This window comes from Bufo bufo, chromosome 1 (genome assembly GCF_905171765.1).
Source record: "Bufo bufo chromosome 1, aBufBuf1.1, whole genome shotgun sequence".
Classification (NCBI taxonomy): Eukaryota; Metazoa; Chordata; class Amphibia; order Anura; family Bufonidae; genus Bufo; species Bufo bufo.
Window position 1 is genome coordinate 514,373,479 of NC_053389.1, and position 23,966 is coordinate 514,397,444.

Below are 23,966 nucleotides of genomic sequence, written 5' to 3' on the forward strand. Positions count from 1 at the left end.
ATTGTTATTTATTGTTATAGCGCCATTCATTCCATAGTGCTGTACATATGAAAAGGGTTGTACATACATAATACAGGCAATTGCACTAATAATGAACAAGACGAGTTACAGAGGGAGAGAGGCATCATCAATGACATTATAGATTTTATAATTACTGTGGCTATATAGAGATGTGTCCTTTCTTACCTTTCCTCTTGGCTCAGCATATCCCGAAATTTATGGCACAGGATTTTATTTTTTATTTTTTTTAAAGCATAATTTTGCAATATTGTGTTGTGAGATGTCTATCCTATACACCTCTATTTGTAGACATTTGGTGATTGTGATGTCAGTTGCCTTCTGTCAACGGTTTAGCTAGCATGTTGCAATATAATGTTGAATTTGTTAATGAGAAACTGAGTTCTTAAAGGGGACTCCTTAAATTGATAAAATTTAATTATTGAAAATACGTATATAATTACTATTATAAATATATTCCTTAATACTTTTCATTAGTTATAATTGCTCATTTTTTATACATAGCAATTATTAGGGAAAATAAAATGGCTATCGTCCTATTAGTACAAACAAAACCTATGCTAATCACACAGCAGAACAGGTTATGAGCCCTTTACACGGGCCGACAATTGAAATGACCATCGCTAATGAGCCTTACTAACACTTGTTAGTGATGATTTTTCAGTGTAAATGCACTGCCGATTACCCGATAAGCAAGCTAAATGCCCGTTCATTGGGTAATTGTACCTTTTGTACAGCACAGAAGATCATCATTTCCCAGTGGCAGATTTTGCTGTCTAAACATGATCTGCTGCAGGATAGTGTTGAGCGCGAATACTCGAATAGCAAATTTTTTTATCGAATATCCGCACTTCGCTAATTCGCAAATATTTCGAATATAGTGCTATATATTCGTTTTTTTCGAATATTCTTCTTTTTTTTTTTATTATTACCCGAGCTTTTCAAAAGGCGGTACTTTTAAGAGATGATTCCCTGCTCTGTGCCCGCTCAAGTCAGTGCCCGTTGCCGCCTCTATCTACTTCCCGTGAGCATGGAGCGTCCCCATCACCATGGGAACGCCTCCATGCTAGAATGTACTGTCGGATTTGAGAATCAAATTGCAATCGCAATGCGAATAATATAACTTGAATAAATCGCATAACGATTTTAACTTGTACCTGGTTTACAATGGTTGGCTTTCTTGAATTAGCGAAGAAGGAGAAAATTTTGTTTTGACTAATAAATATATTCGTGATCCTCGCTAATTGAAAGTAATTTAGTAAACCAGGTCTAAGTTGAAATCGCAATGCGATTAATTCAAGTTATATTAATCGCATTGCGATTTAAACTTGTAGCTGCTGCTGGGTCTCTAATGGAATTGGTCAACTTGCTAGAATTAACGAAGTTAACGAATATGGAATCTAGTACTGCTAATTTGTAATTGCAAGGCGATTAATTCAAGTTATATTAATCGCATTGCGATTTAAACTTGCAGCTGCTAATTTGTAATCGCAATGCGATAATATTTGCTATTATTATTAACCGCATTGCGAATACAACTTTTATAACCCACTATTCTTAGATATAGTACTATATTCGTTACCCGACCGTTAATTCTCACAATACCAACATTATCAAAATTGCCTCTAAGTTGTAATCGCAATGCAATAATATTTGCTATTATTAACCGCATTGCGAATCCAACTTTTATAATGCACAAATTATAGTGGTTACATCACACTACAATGTCTGTTTGTATGTATGGATAGCAGACCAATATCTCTCATATGCACATAGCACCTCTATTTACGTGCTACACACTGTATATCCCACTCTATAAAACCCACACCAACCCCACCTCCCCCTTAAACCCTCCACCACCTTAAACCCCCCTCCATCACGTCCCCCCCCACCTCCTCACTCACACACAGTTTATGAGAAGTAATGTTTGACCTCCAGTATTTCAGTATTCGCTGGTTCATTTACCATAACCCAGGGTGCACCACGTAGAGGCGAACCAGCTGTAACCCCATACCGTACCGTCACCTCACTACACAGGTACACCTCGCCTCAGATGGCCATTGGCCAATACCCCATTGCTCATACCCCACACACATACAATTTAAATACAATGTAATGTTATAACGGTAACCTAAAATCAAATATTTTCCTTTTATAGCCATCATTTATTTTTATTTTTTTGATGACATGATCATATTAATTACTAATACTTGTATTTTAAAAGTTTTGGATTACATGTATGCATGTTGTACAAGGTCTATGATTGGACCTGGTCCCGACACGCGTGCTGCTAAGAGTCCACAGTCCGCAGTATTCTGTTTGAATTGTGGCAGACACATGACCACCGGCAAAAGAAAATAGTCATAGTGAATAAGCGGTGCGACCATAAGCGGCGCCATGTCTATTACCCTGTTTCCATGTAACGATGGATGTAATGATAATGAATTATTACTTTGGCCCAGACTAAATTGTCCGTACTGTAACCCCATTGGTTACAATAAACCAAAACACAACAAATTTTATAGAACAATAAAGTTTAATAAAACAATTTTTAAATAAAGAAAAATATTAATTGACATAAATAACAGAAGCCCCCCAAAAAAATGATGTTGTTGTGAGCTGTTAAAGTAAAGGAAATAAAAATTTTAAATGTACTTTAAAAGACAATCATTGATTGGTGCATAAAGCAGATGAAGTCCTGTCTGACGCAGGAAGAAGTACATCAGCGACTTAAAAAGATTAAAATAGACAAATCACAAGGACCGGATGGCATACACCCCCGTATCCTAAGTGAATTAAGTAATGTCATAGCCAGACCCTTATTTCTGATATTTGCGGACTTTATACTGACAGGGAATGTCCAACAGGATTGGCGCATGGCAAATGTGGTGCCAATATTCAAAAAGGGTCCAAAAACAGAGCCTGGAAACTATAGGCCGGTAAGTTTAACATCTGTTGTGGGTAAACAGTTTGAAGGTTTTCTGAGAGATGCTATGTTTGAGCATCTCAACGGAAATAAGCAAATAACACCATATCAGCATGCCTTCATGAGGAATCGGTCATGTCAGACTAATTTAATCAGTTTCTATGAGGAGGTAAGTTCTAGACTTGACAGCGGCGAATCAATGGATGTCGTATATCTGGACTTCTCCAAAGCATTTGACACTGTACGACATAAAAGGTTAGAATACAAAATGAGAATGCTCGGACTGGGAGAAAACGTCTGTATGTGGGTAAGTAACTGGCTCTATGATAGAAAACAGAGGGTGGTTATTAACGGTACACACTCAGATTGGGTCACTGTCACTAGTCAAGTACCTCAGGGGTCAGTATTGGGCCCTATTCTCTTCAATATATTGAAATGTAAGGTTATGCACATGGGAAGGAATAATGCATGTCACCCGTACATGCTAAATGGTAAAACACTCGGTAACACTGACATGGAAAAGGATCTAGGAATTTTAATAAACAGCAAACTAAGCTGCAAAAAACAGTGTCAGGCAGCTGCTGCCAAGGCCAATAAGATAATGGGTTGCATCAGAAGGGGCATAGATGCCCGTGATGAGAACATATTCCTACTACTTTTCAAATCATTAGTCAGACCACACATGGAGTACTGTGTACAGTTCTGGGCTCCTGTAAACAAGGCAGACATAGCAGAGCTGGAGAGGGTCCAGAGGAGGGCAGCTAAAGTAATAACTGGAATGGGGCAACTACAGTACCCTGAAAGATTATCAAAATTAGGGTTATTCACTTTAGAAAAAAGATGACTGAGGGGAGATCTAATTACTATATATAAATATATCAGGGGTCAGTACAGAGATCTATCCCATCATCTATTTATCCCTAGGACTGTGACGAGGGGACATCCTCTCGAGGAAAGAAGGTTTGTACACAAACATAGAAAAGGATTCTTTACAGTAAGAGCATTGAGACTATGGAACTCTCTGTCTGAGGAGGTGGTGATGGTGAGTACAATAAAGGAATTCAAGAGGGGCCTGGATGTATTTCTGAAGTGTAATAATATTACAGGCTATAGCTACTAGAGAGGGGTCGTTGATCCAGGTAGTTATTCTGATTGCCTGATTGGAGTCGGGAAGGAATTTTTTATTCCCCTAAAGTGGAGAAAATTGGCTTTTACCTCACTTTTTTTTTTTTTTGCCTTCCTCTGGATCAACCTGCAGGATAACAGGCCGAACTGGATGGAAAAACGTCTTTTTTCGGCCTTATGTACTATGTTACTATGTTAATCCGTTATATATTGGTTTAGTTAGGATTAATAATAGTTCTTTTGACTTTAGGGTTATGGACTTAGTAGTTAAGTTAATGCTTTTTATGTAGATTAATTACTTTATAGTGTTCATGTTTTATATTACTGTTGTGTGTTGTACGTTCTTTGTTGCCTGTTTTATAGTTTTTACACCATTTTTTAGATAAATATTAATATGGTTTTGTGCACTTTATTTTTTAGTCTAAGAAAAATTTTATATATTGGATGCTCGTTACATCTTAATTAAATTGTATGCCTCATTGAGATACTTTACGGAAATCAGTACACCAGTAACATCAGCTTGCTTTAAAAAAAACTTTTTACGTGGATTTAATTAGGGTCTGGGTTTTTGGACTGAGTGCCCAGACAGATATAGTAGGGCAGGTCATCCCCGTACTCCATCAAGGTTTTTTATAAAGTTGGGATTAAAAATGCTGTTCTTTTCAAGTGTGGACAGGAAATGTGAAAACTGAACCTGCAAAGAAATGAGCATGGTCTCTGACAGACCCTAAAGAGTGGTGATATACTAATATTTTTGTTACACTGCTTGAAGTGAACGCAAAGTGTGGGACTTTAGGTTATGCAATATCTGAAGTCTGAATAAAAATTAGAGGTTGAATTTGAACTTGTTTATAATTGTTTGCTTGAATAAAATCTGCCTGTGGTAAAGACTAAACAGACACCTGTATGTGTGTGGGGACATTTTTTTTAATTAAAACATCAACAGAATATATTTACCCTCCTGGCGGGGGGTGGTCACCACCTCGTCTTCTTCCTCCTCATCATCCTCCTGGACCTCATCTGCCTCAGGTGGGCTATGGGCCTGATGCCCTGATGGTCCTGCCTGTTCCTGCTCCTCATCCTCCTCATCCTCAGTCATCTCCTTCTCTTCCACCACCACCTTCTTTATAGAGCGCTTAGCGTGTACTTTTGGAAGAGGCGCCCCTGTAATGACCAAATTTTCCAAAAATACCAAGATAAACAAGGAAAGCAATAAAAAAAAAAAATTACGGTACACAAATTAATCTATGGTGGGAGCTGGATGGCATAATGATTACCCCTATGTTTGATTTCACTTGATTTGGTGTTAGATGAAACTATAAATGAAGTCTTTCAGATGGTTTACAGTTGAGTATGTTAATAGCTAGGATGAGGTAACGGGGGGTATTGGTTCGCAAGGTACTTTTGCAGGGTTATTGAAATGAGGTGGACCAAGTCAACTGTTTTGATATTGGATAAGGGTTTACATCATATATCTGTATCTCGCTGTGAGTGTATGTATATATTTTACAGGAATAATCAGCTACATGCCCCAGCATTTACTAAATCCGTGCTGGAGAATTTTGAGGCAGAACAGAAAACCAACTAATTTATTTATCGCAAATAGCCAATGCTACCATTGTACCTGAATACCAGTATAGTCTGTCTTCCACACAATTATCATTTTGCTGTAACAGCCTGCCTACATTCAATATGCTGACTGTGCTGTTAATAGTGTGCCTGCGAAGCTGTATGGTAGGAAATGTCTAAAGCCGATTAGTACGCCTTAGACCTTTTCAAGGGTATGCGGCCCACAGAGAGTGCCGCCTCTAGCACCCATTCCATCGGTTCGACACTACTGAACTAAGTTATCAGTTGTAAAGGGATAGAAATACTTATTTGCATAACTGAACACATAAATAACAATAGGTGGGTGATAGAAAATTTATGTAAGCATCGTACCTGGACAATTTTTGTCTCTGACCTCTTTTATAAGATCCATCCTGTGTCGTTTAAGGTCCGACCATTTCTTTAAAATAGAATCTTTAGAATGAATCTTGTCATGCAGCTGCCACAGCCTGTATGCTATTCTACGTACTATGCCCTGTTTCTCTGTACGGGAACCTAAGTCGTCATATGTCTTCTGCAACATAGTCTGCAAGATAACCATTAAAGGATGTAATCCCAAAGTTGTAAAATACAATTATTAGCAATTATAGTCATCTCAACCATCAAAAATAAAATGTAATATCAAAATGGTAAAAGAGTAGATATTTATATAGTTCCCTATGGAACTACAGTTGTGTTCAAAATTATTCAACCCCCACTGAAATTAAGTGTTTTGGCCAGTTTGACATTGATTTTGATCATTTCAGTCATCTTGTTTACAATTAAATCAAAGAGGCACTTTTAAGTCAGACAAATATAACATAACATTTATAATGAAATAACCACAAATGTCTTTTCTGTGCTCACATCATTATCAGTTTTATTCAACCCCCAAGTGACATTCAATCTTAGTACTTAGTACAACATCCTTTTCCAGTTATAACAGCTTTTAAACGTGAAGCATAGCTTGACACAAGTGACTTGCAGCGATCTACGGGTATCTTCGCCCATTCTTCATGGGCAAAAGCCTCCAGTTCAGTCACATTCTTAGGCTTGTGCGCTGCAACTGCTTTCTTTAAGTCCCACCAGAGGTTCTCAATCGGATTCAAGTCTGGTGACTGCGATGGCCACTTCAAAATGTTCCAGCCTTTAATTTGCAACCATGCTCTAGTGGACTTGGAGGTATGCTTGGGATCATTGTCCTGTTGAAAGGTCCAACTTCTCCCAAGCCTCAGGTTTGTGATGGACTGCATCACATTTTCATCCAATATCTCCTGGTACTGAAGAGAATTCATGGTACCTTGCACACGCTGAAGCTTCCCTGTACCTGTAGAAGCAAAACAGCCCCAAAGCATGATTGACCCCCCGCCATGCTTCACAGTAGGCAAGGTGTTCTTTTCTTCATAGGCCTTGTTCTTCCTCCTCCAAACATAGCGTTGATCCATGGGCCCAAACAGTTCTAATTTTGTTTCATCAGTCCACAGAACACTATCCCAAAACTTTTGTGGTTTGTCCACATGACTTTTGGCATACTGCAGTCAACACTTCTTATTCTTTGGAGACAGCAAGGGGGTGCGCCTGGGAGTTCTGGCATGGAGGCCTTCATTACGCAGTGTGCGCCTTATTGTCTGAGCTGAAACTTCAGTACCCACATCTGACAAATCTTTTTCCAGTTCCTCAGCAGTCACACGGGGACTTTTCTCCACTTTGCGCTTCAGGTAGCGCACATCAGTTGAAGTCAGCATCTTCTTTCTGCCAAAACCAGGTAGCGTTTCAACAGTGCCCTTTGCCTTGAATTTGCGAATGATGCTTCCTATGGTGTCTCTTGGTATGTTTAACATCTTTGCAATCTTCTTATAGCCATTGCTTTTCCTGTGAAGAGAAATCACCTCTTCTCTTGTCTTCCTGGACGATTCTCTTGACTTCACCATGTTTGTAAACACACCAGTAAATGTCTAGAAGGAGCTGAGTATCACAGTCCTTTTAAATCTGGCTAATTGGTGCTTATTATGCTTGATTGCTGCTCCTTGACATCCACAGGTGTTTTCAATACCTGATCGAAAACACTTGAATGAACCTCTGTTCTTAAGAGTGGTAGTCTTTAAGGGGTTGAATAATTGTGTCAATGAAGAAATCACAAAAAAAATATTTAATACTGTATTACAAAAACAATTGATGTCATTTTAGTTGCATTTGGTTCTTTAAAAAGTCCTTGTAAGATTTCATTCTGAACACAATTACAAATGTACACTAAATTCCCTAAAACCCTTTACAGCATTGGGGGTTGAATAATTTTGAACACAACTGTATATGAAAGTAAAATAAAAATAAAAACATTTATATTCAAGGCAAATATAAGAATTAAACTCTACAGTGGACGCCACTTTAACAGTAACTTTCACAGATACCCCCACTTTAACCACTACAGGACCGCCGTACGCAGGATTGCGTCGGCCCTGTTATTCCGAGTGGACGCGCGAGTGGACGCGCGCGTTCACAGGAACTGCAGGTAATCGAGTGGATCTGAAGCCTGCCAGTGGCGATCATTCGCTGGCAGGCTGTAGATCCGATTTTTTTAACCCCTTAAAGGTATATTAGACGCTGTTTTGATAACAGCGTCTAATATACCTGCTACCTGGTCCTCTGGTGGTCCCTTTTGCTTGGATCGATCACCAGAGGACACAGGCAGCTCTGTAAAGTAGCACCAAACATCACTACACTACACCCCCCCCGTCACTTATTAACCCCTTATTAACCCCTGATCACCCCATATAGACTCCCTGATCACCCCCCTGTCACAGATCACCCCCCTGTCATTGATCACCCCCCTGTAAGGCTCCATTCAGACGTCCATATGTGTTTTGTGATCCGCGGATCCACAAGACACATACAGACGTCTGAATGGAGCATGACAGGGGGGTGATCAATGACAGGGGGGTGATCACCCCATATTAGACTCCCTGATCACCCCCCTGTCATTGATCACCCCCCTGTAAGGCTCCATTCAGACATCCGCATGTGTTTTGCGGATCCACGGATCCACAAGACACATACAGACGTCTGAATGGAGACTGACAGGGGGGTGATCAATGACAGGGGGGTGATCACCCCATATTAGACTCCCTGATCACCCCCCTGTCATTGATCACCCCCCTGTAAGGCTCCATTCAGACATCAGCATGTGTTTTGCGGATCCACGGATCCACAAGACACATACAGACGTCTGAATGGAGCCTGACAGGGGGGTGATCAATGACAGGGGGGTGATCACCCCATATTAGACTCCCTGATCACCCCCCTGTCATTGATCACCCCCCTGTAAGGCTCCATTCAGACATCCGCATGTGTTTTGCGGATCCACGGATCCACAAGACACATACAGACGTCTGAATGGAGCCTGACAGGGGGGTGATCAATGACAGGGGGGTGATCACCCCATATTAGACTCCCTGATCACCCCCCTGTCATTGATCACCCCCCTGTAAGGCTCCATTCAGACATCAGCATGTGTTTTGCGGATCCACGGATCCACAAGACACATACAGACGTCTGAATGGAGCCTGACAGGGGGGTGATCAATGACAGGGGGGTGATCACCCCATATTAGACTCCCTGATCACCCCCCTGTCATTGATCACCCCCCTGTAAGGCTCCATTCAGACATCCGCATGTGTTTTGCGGATCCACGGATCCGCAAAACACATACGGACGTCTGAATGGAGCCTTACAGGGGGGTGATCACCCCATATAGACTCCCTGATCACCCCTCTGTAAGGCTCCATTCAGACGTCCGTATGTGTTTTGCGGATCCGCGGACCCATCGATCGGATCCGCAAAACACATACGGACGTCTGAATGGAGCCTTACAGGGGGGTGATCAATGACAGGGGGATGATCAGGATCCGCAAAACACGGACACCGCGGATCCGCAAAACACGGACACCGGCAATGTGCTTTATGCATTTTGCGGATCCGCACATTGCCAGAACTATATAGAAAATTCAATTTCTTGTCCGCAATTGCGGACAAGAATAGGACATGTTCTATAGGCTCTACAAAAAAAGCAGTGTTCGGCCAATCAGACCTGATCTTGTGCGCACACTTGCGTTCAGTCCGCCCCACCGCAGTGACCGAAATTTTTTTTTTATGAGCACTGCAAAAACACCGTAAAATCACTGCGGCGCTATAAAAAGATCACTTTTGAGGGGCATGGTGAGTTCATAGAAGATTTATTTATTTTTGTCGCAAGTTAGCGGAAATTTTTTATTTTTATTTTTTTCTTGCAAAGTCTCATATTCCACTAACTTGTGACAAAAAAAAAAATCTCACATGAACTCACCATACCCCTCACGGAATCCAAATGCGTAAGAATTTTTTGACATTTATATTCCAGACTTCTTCTCACGCTTTAGGGCCCCTAAAATGCCAGGGCAGTATAAATACCCGACAAGTGACCCCATTTCGGAAAGAAGACACCCCAAGGTATTCGCTGACGGGCATATTGAGTCCATGAAAGATTGAACTTTTTATCACAAGTTAGCGGAAAGGGAGACTTTGTGAGAAAAAATAAATGAATCAATTTCCGCTAACTTGTGCCAAAAAAAAAAAACTTCGATGAACTCGCCATGCCCCTCATGGAATACCTTGGAGTGTCTTCTTTCCAAAATGGGGTCACATGTGGGGTATTTATACTGCCCTGGCATTTTAGGGGCCCTAAAGCGTGAGAAGAAGTCTGGAATCCAAATGTCTAAAAATGCCCTCCTAAAAGGAATTTGGGCCCCTTTGCGCACCTAGGCTGCAAAAAAGTGTCACACATGTGGTATCGCCGTACTCAGGAGAAGTTTGGCAATGTGTTTTAGGGTGTCATTTTACATATACCCATGCTGGGTGAGATAAATATATTGGTCAAATGCCAACTTTGTATAAAAAAATGCAAAAGGTTGTCTTTTGCGGAGATATTTCTCTCACCCAGCATGGGTGTCATAGAGAGACACCCCAAAACACATTGCCCAACTTCTCCTGAGTACGGCGATACCACATGTGTGACACTTTTTTGCAGCCTAGGTGGGCAACGGGGCCCACATTCCAAAGAGCACCTTGGGGTGTCTTCTTTCCAAAATGGGGTCACTTGTGGGGTATTTATACTGCCCTGGCATTTTAGGGGCCCTAATGCGTTAGAAGTAGTTTGAAATCAAAATGTTTAAAAAAATGCCCTGTGAAATCCTAAAGGTGGTCTTTGGAATGTGGGCTCCTTTGACCACCTAGGCTGCAAAAAAGTGTCACACATGTGGTATCGCTGTACTCAGGAGAAGTTGGGCAATGTGTTTTGGGGTGTCTTTTTACATATACCCATGCTGGGTGAGAGAAATATCTCTCTAAAAGACAACTTTTCCCATTTTATTATACAAAGTTGTCATTTGACAGAGATATTTATCTCACCCAGCATGGGCATGTGTAAAAAGACACCCCAAAACACATTGCCCGACTTCTCCTGAGTACGGCGATACCACATGTGTGACACTTTTTTGCAGCCTAGGTGGGCAAAGGGGCCCACATTCCAAAGACCACCTTTAGGATTTCACATTTTTTACACATTTTGATTTCAAACTACTTCTCACGCATTAGGGCCCCTAAAATGTTCATCTTCTCAGCGCAAATTGGACCATGAAGAGGAGGAGGAGCTGGAGACAGTTGCCTCTGCTACAGAGGGTAGTACCCATGGAACTTTAATTCTATCTGTTCAGCGTGGATGGGCAGAAGAGGAGGATGAAGAGATGGAGAGTCATCCTGATGTCGACATTGACGTCTTGCCTGTTGGTACTCAGGCACACATGGCTGACTTCATGTTAGGCTGCCTTTCCTGCGACCCTCGCGTTATACGCATTTTAGATAACACACATTACTGGGTGCTCACCCTTCTCGACCCCCGCTACAAAGAGAACTTCTCATCTCTCATTCCTGTGGTGGAGAGGATGAGTAAAACAGAGCAATACCAGAAGGTACTTGTTGAGAGATTGCTCCAAAATTTTCTATCTGACAACGCAGCCGGCAGAGTCCGTACTTCCTTAGGCAACCGAGGAAAGGAGACAAGGGGAACACACAGCAGTTCGCACAAAGGCAGGGCAACACTATCCAAGGTATGGGACACTTTCATGACACCCTGCCAGCAACCTCACCCTGAAGCGAGGCCTAGTGGTACAAGGAGAGAAAAGGAAAAAGATGGTAAAGGAATACATAGCAGACCGTGTCAGCGTCCAAAATGATCCCTCAGTGCCTTACAACGACTGGGTGTCCAAGCTGGACACGTGGCACGAACTTGCGCTCTACGCCTTGGAGGTGATGGCCTGCCCTGCCGCCAGCGTTTTGTATGAGCATGTATTTAGTGCTGCTGGTGGCATTATAACAGATAAGCACATCCGCTTTTCCACTGGCAATGCTGACAGGTTGACCCAGATAAAAATGAACAAGGCCTGGATTGCCCCTGACTTCTCAACTCCACCAGAGGAGAGCTGAGCTGATGGTGAACATAAAGGCAATTTCAATCGTTCATTTATAATGTACTCAATCTACTGTAGTGTATTCTCATGCACCTTTTCCAGCACAAAAAAGAGCATATGGTTGAATCTTGTTTTCTCCTCCTCATCCAGATTGTATATATTCCCTCCACTTATACTTTTTTGTAGGGTCAGCTCAACTGCAGGCCCTCAACTCAATTTTTTTTATAGGGTCAGCTGAACAGCAGTCACTCACATATAATGTTTTAGAGTATCATTTGAACAGCATGCACTCGCATATAATGTTTTAGAACGTCAGCTCACCTGCAGGCACTTGCATATAATGTTTTAGAGCGTCAGCTGAACAACATGCACTTGAAAATTATGTTTTAGAGCGTCAGCTGTACAGCATGCACTCGCATATAATGTTTTAGAGCATCATTTGAACAGCATGCACTCGCATATAATGTTTTAGAGCGTCAGCTCACATGCATGCACTTGCATATAATGTTTTAGAGCATCAGCTGAATAGCATGCACTCGCATATAATGTTTTAGAGCATCATCTGAACAGAATGCTTACGCATATAATGTTTTAGAGCGCATTTGAACAGCATGCTCTCGCATATAATGTTTTAGAGCGTCAGCTCGACTGCAGGCACTCGCATATAATGTTTTAGAGCGTCAGCTGAACAGCATGCACTCGCATATAATGTTTTAGAGCGTCAGTTCACCTGCAGGCACTCGCATATAATGTTTTAGAGCGTCAGCTGAACAGCATGTACCTGCATATAATGTTTTACAGTGTCAGCTCACCTGAAGGCACTCACAAATAATGTTTTAGAGCGTCAGCTGAATAGCATGCACTCTCATATAATGTTTTAGAGCCTCAGTTAAACAGCATGCACTCTCATATAATGTTTTAGAGCGTCAGCTGAATAGCATGCACTCGCATATAATGTTTTAGAGCATCAGCTGAACAGCATGCACTTTCATATAATGTTTTAGAGCGTCATTTGAACAGCATGCACTCGCATATAATGTTTTAGAGCATCAGCTTACCTGCAGGCACTCGCATATAATGTTTTAGAGCGTCATTTGAACAGCATGCACTCGCATATAATGTTTTAGAGCATCAGCTCACCAGTAGGCCTTCGCCCCTAATGTTTTAGAGGGTCAGATCAGCAACCCTTCGCTCCAAATGTTTTTGAGGGTCACCAGCAGGCCACCAATCATAATTTTTCAAGGGTGTGTATGATGCCCTCCTTTATGTGTAATAAAGGGTGTATTGTAGTGCCGGTTCCTTGTAATTTTTGGCAGCCCTTTCACTTAGTGCATAGGCTTTATGAGTGTAGGAGTTCCACTACCTGAACAATTGTACCACAATGTGAATGAGGCCCTCCTTTATGTGATATACAGGCTGTTTCAGAGTGCCTTTTGCTTGTAATTTTTTTGCAGCACTTGCACTTTATATACAATTGAATATACAGGAAAAAAAAGTTTCCGAACAAATTTTCCTGAAAAATAGATTTTTTATTTTTTTTGGTCAGTCTGTAAAAGTGGCGTACAACTCAGACAACATGGTTCCCAGCAGCGACCTGGGAGTCGCTGCATCCAGACATCGTCCCCATGCTGTTCCCGATCCATTTTGGTGGTGTTTCTGTCACTTTCTGACCTTTTCCAATGGACCAGGCACTCTCCCCTCCTCAAAGCCGGGGTGCCCGGCTGTCTCCCATTGACTTCCATTATACTCGGGTGCTCGGCCGAACACACAAATATAACAATGTGTTCGGGTCGAACACCCGAATACTTTGGTGCTCGATCATCACTAATAGACAGCTTTAGTATAAATCAACAATTTGTAACAAATAACAAACTCAGGCCTGCTTCATGTGTACCACAGGGGTGCCATACTTATCAGACAGCACGACACATTTCTGCATAACAATAGTTTTTCCGCAGGGACTTGTGTCCTAGTTACTGTGTAGTTTATGTTGATTACTTGGTTATGGATTGTCCTTAAGGCCTTTGCTAAGTTTTCACACATAAATTTACCATGTTTAAATCTGACGAAAATAGAGCAGCTGTTTGCAAGAAAGATAACTGCACTTTTGAGAAGTATTTTCCTGGCTTTATTTCACAGTTTCAATGTTCTCCTGATTTTGGTCAAAAAACAATGGAAGAATGAGTATACATATAAAATAATATATAAAAAAAAATTTGAATATATTTTAAGCACATAGATTGTAATATAAAATATAAAACCACTCTAAATACATAGTTAACAAACAATTAAAAGCAATGAACATGTTCAAAGACATTATGGTATCAAATATTGCATCCCTTTAGCTAGTTACTACCTAGTAGTTATTTTGCTAATGTTATAGCTGCTCTTTTTCTAGCACTGTGCAGTGAGACAGTACATGTACGGTCTCCCCAACTATTCTTTATGCCAGCAGCTCCACTCAACTGTGTTAGTGTTACAGGCTAAGATTCAGAACTGCTGTGATATTTAAGCAAGGCTTATGATCTTGAGTAACTGCACTTCAATATGGTTCCCTAGTCATCACCATCTCCCTGCATATGCTTAGATTTTTGTTGGGTTGGCAGGTGTGACTATAGATCCACTGCACTTGGACACTGGGCTCTTGCTTATTTCATGTGAGATCCTCATTCTTAGTGTTGATCACGAATATTCGAATTTCGAATTTTTATTGCGAATATAGGTACTTCGAAAATTCGCGAATATTTCGAATATAGTTATATATATTCGTAATTTCGAATATTCCAATTTTTTTTTTTTATTATATATATATATTTTTTTATCAGTACACATGATCCCTCACTGCTTCTAGCTTGTGGGCCAATAAGAAGGCTGCAATATACTTGACTTTAGGAGTAGTAGTGTTTGCAAATTTTGCTCTATATTCGTTTTTTTAAATATTCGCTATATTGCTAAATATTCTTGTTTTAGAATATTACAAATATTCGAAAAAACTAAGTTATAGCAATATAGAGAATATTCGAAAAAAAACGAATATAGAGCAATTTAGCTAATATAGTGCTATAATCTTCTTTGTCTAATAGTTGTAAATTGAAAAATTTGAATTCCAAAAATTCGCATATTACACAATCATTACCTTTCCGATTTTTTGAATAAAAAAAAAATTGAGAATTTTCGAATTTCCAAATTTTTGACGAATATTCTACAAAATATTCGCGAAATATCGCAAATTCGAATATGACCCCTGCCGCTCATCACTACAGTATGTGTAAAATATACAGGTATGTATAGATATATTATCATGATGGAAGTATGAAAGTATTTATAGCTAATTGTAAATAAGTCCTATGTGGACATACCCTAAATGGGTTTTCAGGTGTCATTAAGATGGACATACCCTAAATGGGTTTTCAGGTGTCATTAAGATAGGCCATCAATAATTATATCAAGATAGGCCATCAGTTTTAAAGAACCTGAAAACCCAATTAAAACTCAGTAAGGGGTAGGGTTCATGCTGATTTTTGTTATGAGGCCCAGTGATTCCTATGATTTTTCTGCTATAAGCCCTAATTGTCCTAACTGCAGGAAGTTGGAGAGCTTACTAACCAACATTGTGAGGCTATTTTGCACCAACTTTGTTCCACAATTCTGGCATAAAAATCTGTCTCAAAGTAAGCCAAACACTATCCATCCCTTCACCACATTTATTACTCAACCTGAGACATTTTAATAAATCTGGTGCAGGTCTAGACAGTAAATCTGGGCAGTAATTTCCGGATTAGAAAAACACTTCTGTTTTCTTATAAAAACAGCATTACACCTATGGTTTAATATGGCAGTTGAACTCCATTCAGTTTGATGAAGCCAAGATGCAATGCCAAAGACAATCCAAGAACATACAGTGGGATGCAAAAGTTTGGGCAACCTTGTTAATCGTCATGATTTTCCTGTATAAATCGTTGGTTGTTATGATAAAAAATGTCAGTTAAATATATCATATAGGAGACACACACAGTGATATTTGAGAAGTGAAATGAAGTTTATTAAATTTACAGAAAGTGTGCTATAATTGTTTAAACAAAATTAGGCAGATGCATAAATTTGGGCACTGTTGTCATTTTATTGATTCCAAAGCCTTTATAACTAATTATTGGAACTCAAATTGACTTGGTAAGCTCAGTGACCCCTGACCTACATACACAGGTGAATCTAATTATGAGAAAGGGTATTTAAGGGGGTCAATTGTAAGTTTCCCTCCTCTTTTAATTTTCTCTGAAGAGTAGCAACATGGGGGTCTCAAAACAACTCTCAAATGACCTGAAGACAAAGATTGTTCACCATCATGGTTTAGGGGAAGGATACAGAAAGCTATCTCAGAGATTTCAGCCGTCTGTTTCCACAGTTAGGAACTTATTGAGGAAATGGAAGACCACAGGCTCAGTTCAAGTTAAGGCTCGAAGTGGCAGACCAAGAAAAATCTCGGATAGACAGAAGCGACGAATGGTGAGAACAGTCAGAGTCAACCCACAGACCAGCACCAAAGACCTACAACATCATCTTGCTGCAGATGGAGTCACTGTGCATCGTTCAACCATTCGGCGCACTTTACACAAGGAGATGCTGTATGCGAGAGTAATGCAGAGGAAGCCTTTTCTCCGCCCACAGCACAAAAAGTGGCGCTTGAGGTGGGCTAAAGCACATTTGGACAAGCCAGCTTCATTTTGGAATAAGGTGCTGTGGACTGATGAAACTAAAATTGAGTTATTTGGCCTTAACAAGGGGCGTTATGCATGGAGGAAAAAGAACACAGCATTCCAAGAAAAACACCTGCTACCTACAGTAAAATATGGTGGTGGTTCCATCATGCTGTGGGGCTGTGTGGCCAGTGCAGGGACTGGGAATCTTGTCAAAGTTGAGGGACGCATGGATTGCACTCAGTATCAGCAGATTCTGGAGACCAATGTCCAGGAATCAGTGACAAAGCTGAAGCTACACCGGGGCTGGATCTTTCAACAAGACAACGACCCTAAAAACTGCTCAAAATCCACTAAGGCATTTATGCAGAGGAACAAGTACAATGTTCTGGAATGGCCATCTCAGTCCCCAGACCTGAATATAATTGAAAATCAGTGGTGTGACTTAAAGAGGGCTGTCCATGCTCGGAAGCCATCAAACCTGAATGAACTAAAGATGTTTTGTAAAGAGGAATGGTCCAAAATACCTTCAACCAGAATCCAGACTCTCATTGGAACCTACAGGAAGCGTTTAGAGGCGGTAATTTCTGCAAAAGGAGGATCTACTAAATATTGATTTCATTTCTTTTTTGTGGTGCCCAAATTTATGCACCTGCCTAATTTTGTTTAAACAATTATAGCACACTTTCTGTAAATCCAATAAACTTCATTTTACTTCTCAAATATCACTGCGTGTGTCTCCTATATGATATATTTAACTGACATTTTGTATCGTAACAACCAACGATTTATACAGGAAAATCACGACGATTAACAAGGTTGCCCAAACTTTCACATCCCACTGTATGCAATGAGCCCTGGAGAAGCTGGTGCAGAAGGATGGGAGTGGCAGTGACCCTGATAAAGTGTTGTGTCATGGTGGTCTCCCTCAGGTCGTTGATTCCTGAGCATTGGTCCAGTGGAAATGTAGTACTAAGGAATGAGGCCAGTATTAGACTTAACAAGGTCTTTTTACTAAGTGCAACATAGAAATGAAAATACATTCAGTAACGGCAGATTTCAAGTGCAAAGCTATTCTGGCACTGTGATAAAGGTAGGTATAATGGTGCCAATTTAGCACTTAGGTGGTACTGACTTAGTAACATTTTGGGTGATGGGTGTCTTAGCAGTGCCATCACCTTTCAGCAGTGTCTTTTAATGCTAGAATTTCACTCTGCTGTCTAGCATCTCAAGATTTGGAGTAAGCAGATCTCTCAGGAGAAATCCTATTTGGTAATAGGAGCTCTAAAGTCAGCGTTCTCTCTCCTCTTTGTCTGGACAGGAACTCACCCTCCTGGAAGTAGGCATGACCAGCCTACTCTTAATAAGCAGGGAGGAACAGAGTGTCTATGCTGACTTCTGCATACTTCATATAGTACCTACAATATGCACCAGATGGCACCAGAATGCACTATGGGAAGAAGGCAAACTGGTAGAGGTAGTTGATGCCCTGAACAATGTTTAACATATACCACCTACCTAAACATTGTTGCAGACCATGTACACACAGTGGCATGGCAGTGGTCTCTTTGAGCAGGATAATGTGCCCCGCCATACTGAAATAATTGTTCAGGAATAGTTTGCGGAGCATGACAAAGAGTTTAAGGTTTTGACTTGGCCTCAAGACCCCAAAAATTAATTAGTTAACGTATCTGTGGGTTGAGGTGGGAAACAATCATCCATGGACTCATTACCTTACAACTTGATTTGAAGAGAGGCTGTTAACTTTCCCAAGAAAAAATAACTGTTGAATAACAGTGTTTGGGCTGAGTCAGGATCTCTCTTTTTTATGTAGATACTCTCCCACCAGTTCCCCACAGTGTCACGACAAATTCTGCTAGAATACGTTGACAGGATTTCTTGCATTCAAGAGGTCCTTTCCATTATGAGCAGAAGTCATGTCAATGTGCTTTGTGGCAGCACAGCAGAAGAACCAACTTTATTTTACAGTAATTGAAAACAGACTTGGATAGGTGTGAGAAATGCACAACCAAGATGGAGGCAGTCATTAACCCCACTTGTACTGTGAAATGTGAAAAACAACGTTTATCAGCACCTTTTAATAAATTGAAGGAAAGAGACAAGTGCAAATCTGCGGTGACTGCAAAAGCTAATATAAACAACATTGTAGCAGTGCTAAGAGGTATGAAAGCATGTTGTACACTCATTGACAAAACAAAACAAAACAATGCACTCAATGTCAAATTGCTGAAAATCTCGGCATGCTGTTATGTCTCAGGCAGATATGTACTGTAAATGGTTACAGGCGTGGTCTGATTAGAGACTGGGTCTTGCCACAAGAAAGCGTAAAAATGCTTTCCCTATAAAAAGGCTCTCTGAGACTACTTTTGTGTAGTGTACCTCTTGGTGAGAGATTTCTGACTAATAGATATGCCTGTGTGATACACAGACTTTGAGAGGGGATGTATCATTGTGCTGAAAGACACAGGATGATTGTTTTATTGAATTGACCACCATCTAGGCCATTTTTACCTGACTCTTAGGAGGTGTTGGGAGCAGTGGTTACATTAGGGTATGCACACATGGCAAACAGGCTCTGGATGGCCCAGACAGACCACCAGTAGTGAGAATCATTTGATCTGCCAACAAGCACAAGCAGCTCCCAAAGTTTCATTGTCCACCATCACAGGTGTCACCTTTACTACACACCCCTGTCTCTGCCCAGACCATTTCAAGTAGCTTAGCAGAAGGAAATTTGGTGCCATAGCACCCATTATGTGTACTGCCATTGATAGTCACCCATCTATCCTGAGTTCTTTCTGTTGTCCTAGGCTGAAAACAGATAGCTAAGTCTGTAGCTAAACTGTATTATGTAGGAACCTGTGTAAAGTTGCCATGCTGAAGCATATGGGCTCACACAATTATTCAAAATATGTGCAAAGATTCTCAAATGTAAGTATAGTGAATATATCATCAATACTGTTTAAAAAAATATTGTTTGCTTATAGCTTTAAACTTGCGAGGTGATGCTACATCATTGTATTTGCTTGCTTTTACAGCCAGAGAATCCTATTCAAAACACCACCGCATGGTGAAGAGCATCCTTTTATCCAGACCAGATTTCCTCTGACAGATTTTCAATTCCACTATATAATATGCGTACTGGCCATCTTCTTTAATAAGGCCACCACCCTAGTAGACCACCCCCTATGAATACTGTTTATTTCTATTAGTTATTGACTATTTTCACTTGGTGTTAAATAGAGCAGATTGCCTTGTAGAAGCTTTTAACATCATTTGAAAATAAAGAACAAATGATTGCTTGTCTTTCTTTGCTGAGGTTTTGGGCTTGCAAATACCTATTTTTAAATTCCATTAAACTCATACATGCACACACAAATATGGGCATTATAGATCTATAAATTAACCAAATCGAAGATGGAGCAACAGTATATTGGTAGTTTTGAGTTCTAACTTTATGGTTAATATTGCATTGATTTAGCACTGTTACAAGAACTGCATTTGTCTGCAAACCCATCTGATGGCAAAAACCTTAATATGAAAACTTTTGTCTAGCACTAGTGATTTGAAGATGTTTTGCTCCATGCATGTGAACTCAGCAGGTGATTCTTGCCTAACTTTGATGTCAAACAGCACAAAACTTCAGTGACTAGTAGCTTCAGAAATGCAATAGACATAGCTGAGTCTTCATATGAAGCTCATGCTTGAACTACATCAGAAGAACTGACATCTATTATGGCAAGCAAAGACAAGTGTTTGAAAAGAGATTCAAACAGAAGTGTCAAAATTTACAGTGCATAGTTTTATATAAGTTGATTTTAACCAAGCATATCTCTATGAACTCTGCAGGGTAGAAAGAAAATTTCAAATGGCAGAGAAATTGTTGTCATCTAAGGGCATGGGATGTTTTAATAGCTTACGAGAGAAGGTTTCCAGAAAGGTTTTATGGTGATCCACATATTTTGACTGGCTAATAAGGCCAGTCATTGTAATGGTGGGTACAATAGAAACGTACACATGTAATGTGAAACAATCCTCAAAATAATTGCCTCTTCCCCTATCTTTCAAGGTTGTACAATGCAGAATATAAACAGTATTGTTAAAAATAGATTTAGCCTGACTTACCATCCTGTTATATTTTGATTTTGAAAATTTGTCTTTCTACCGTGTCTAGATTTCTATATGAAAATGCAATGACTTTTCATTAGTGAATTGTTAGTGTCAACATTATTTGCATTTTTATCTTGCCAAATGTCACCAACTCCATTTGTAATAGGTTCAATCTGTGGATAAAGAAAGAGAAACTTTGTAAATTAACATAGTTTTCTTGTATTCATGTCCTACTGGCTTACTCACAGCAGTGTTCTGAAACTGTCACCACGGAGTCTAGTGTCACAAACCAGCCTAATTGTCCTTCCCGAAATGCACCTACGTTTCGTTTGACAACCATTAAAATAAAGCAAGTCTGCTTGGGCAAAGATTCAAAACTCAGCACTTGTGCTATAATTTTCAGCTTGTAATCAACTGATAGCAGTATGATTGGAGCTCTTAATAACCCAGGATTATTACAATACCCTCTGTGGCAAATCACTTAATCAGCCGCTATGCTCTTGGGTCTCTGAAATAAACTCGATTTCTAAACTATAAAAAGCATGTTTAGAACAGAAACACAGGCCCAAATAATTTCATGATATCTTCAAGCAGGAAGTTTTAATTTAAGATACTTAAATGAAATGGATCTAATTTCTGCTAAAATTAAACAGACTAAACACTGTCAAAAGATTGAGTTATGAAATTGGAGGTGCTTGTAATTATTTAAACAGCTTAATTAAATTTGAGATGAAATCTCTGATTGTCTAAATTTCTAATTGTGAATTTGGATTATTAGAAGTAGAAAATTGCCCTTATGAATGGAAATGGAGTGGACATGTTTAATATTATTTTTTTTAAACAGAATAATCCTTGCTGCTTTGACATACAGTATTTACTGGATAAGCGGTATGATTTCAATGTACAAATACTGTTATTAATTAATGGATTATGTGACATTAATTGTGAGAAATGTTATACAGAGGCATATGCTTAAAAAGAGGCTTAAAGAATGTACATCATGTTTATATAGCATTTTTAGTTTACTATTGTTTTGTTAAGAATGGATGAAAGAATAAATTAGGATTGCCCCTTAAAAGTCCTAATTTAAATTGTAATTTTGTAGCTAGACCAGTGTTCCTGACTGCGCCAGGGATGTTATAGCATTATTTGAAATGGTCAAAACCATGTAACTGGCAGTTAACATTAGAGTTATAAACCTTGGATATTTTTTAATAAGCTTTTTCATTTTTAATATTCAGTGTGGCTCAACACAATCTGCCATATTTGAAAGTGGCATATGACCTACAAAAAGTTGCAGATTTCTGAGCTGTCCCTATTGTTTATACCAGCACTGTACATCGACAGATGTATACAGCCTGCATGAATTTAATATTTGACAATGAGTGCTTTTGTGCTATTTTCTGCACCATGACTCACTGAGGAGAGACATGACAATGTGCTAATTTTGTTTTGCAAGGGAAAAGTAGACTTATTGTGAAATATCACTTTTGCTCAAATTGATCACTTTATGTTCTATTAACACTCAGTCTCCCAAATGAGGGTACTTTCACACTAGCGGTATTCTTTTCCGGCATTGAGTTCCGTCCTAGGGGTTCAATACCAGAAAAGAACTGATCAGTTTTATCCTAATGCATTCTGAATGGAGAGCAATCCATTCAAGATGCATCAGGATGTCTTCAGTTAAGTCTTTTTGACTTTTCAGGATGGAGATAATACCGCAGCATGCTGCGGTTTTATCTCCGTCCAAAATTCAGGAACACTTGCCGGAATACCGGATCCGGCATTTTTTCCAATTCACATGCATTAATGCCGGATCCACAAAAAATCAGACCGCAAAAAATGTGAAAAAAATAAATGCCGGATCAGTTTTTCCAGATGACACCGAAAAGACGGATCTGGCATTTCAATGCATTTGTCATACGGATCAGGATCCTCATCCATCTGACAAATGCCATCAGTTTGCATGCACTTTGACGGATCCGGCAGGCAGTTACAGCGACGGAACTGCCTGGCGGTATACTCTGCTTCAAGTGTGAAAGTACCCTGATTACTGTCATCCAAATTGTTAGGACAGCTACACATGACCACCACTGCCCTGCTCTTTCCTGTGGGCAAGGATTACACGTTACTCACCATGCTGCTGCCTCCATGCTTCTGCCTAGTACTCCAGTATAGTGATGGACGAATATCGGCACCATTTACTTTAATGGCAGCCGAACCTGAAAAACCTTCAGGTCATATTTGCAGCCAGCAAACACTTACTAGAAGTACACAAATAGTCCCACAACATGGACAGTGATATACCAGAGGGGAATCATTAGCAAAAATTCCCACAAAAAATATGTATTTTAATAAGGGGCAATTTTTAAGCGTCTTAAAGGGAAACTCTCAAAAATGTGCCCTTCTGGAGCCTAGATATTTTTTATTTCCTATCGGATTGATGTATACAGATGTGTAGCACTCCACGTTTTTGTATCCTGCAGAGTCCATTAAAAAAATTCATATGTTAGCAGAATTTTTTTTTTTCTACCATGGAACTGTATGGTAAACGGACGCCACTATATGGCATCAATTTGAGGCATCTGTTAACACATACATTTTTGGTATGAACTAAATGAATGGCAAAAATAGGATATGAACCCAGCCCTAGTGTCAGAATCAGCACCAGTACACAGCAGAGCAGCGTGGCAGAGAGAGGAGGCTGCCATGTACTGACAGAGCGCTACCTGGTCCTGGTGGTCAGGGATGAGGACTCTGTTTCCCAAGGATCATTTTCTACTGGGAAATACAGAGGACAGTATAATATACTAGAATCTATATAATATAAAAATATTAGCCCTACCCCCGAATAATAAAACAATTAGGTGGTCATTTATTATGTAAAAATACGTCTATATTAGGCATATTTCTGACACAGATTGTGGCGCAAAGGTCCTTAGCATCGCAATCTGCATATTTTTCACGCTCATGCCAGGTCTAAAAAAG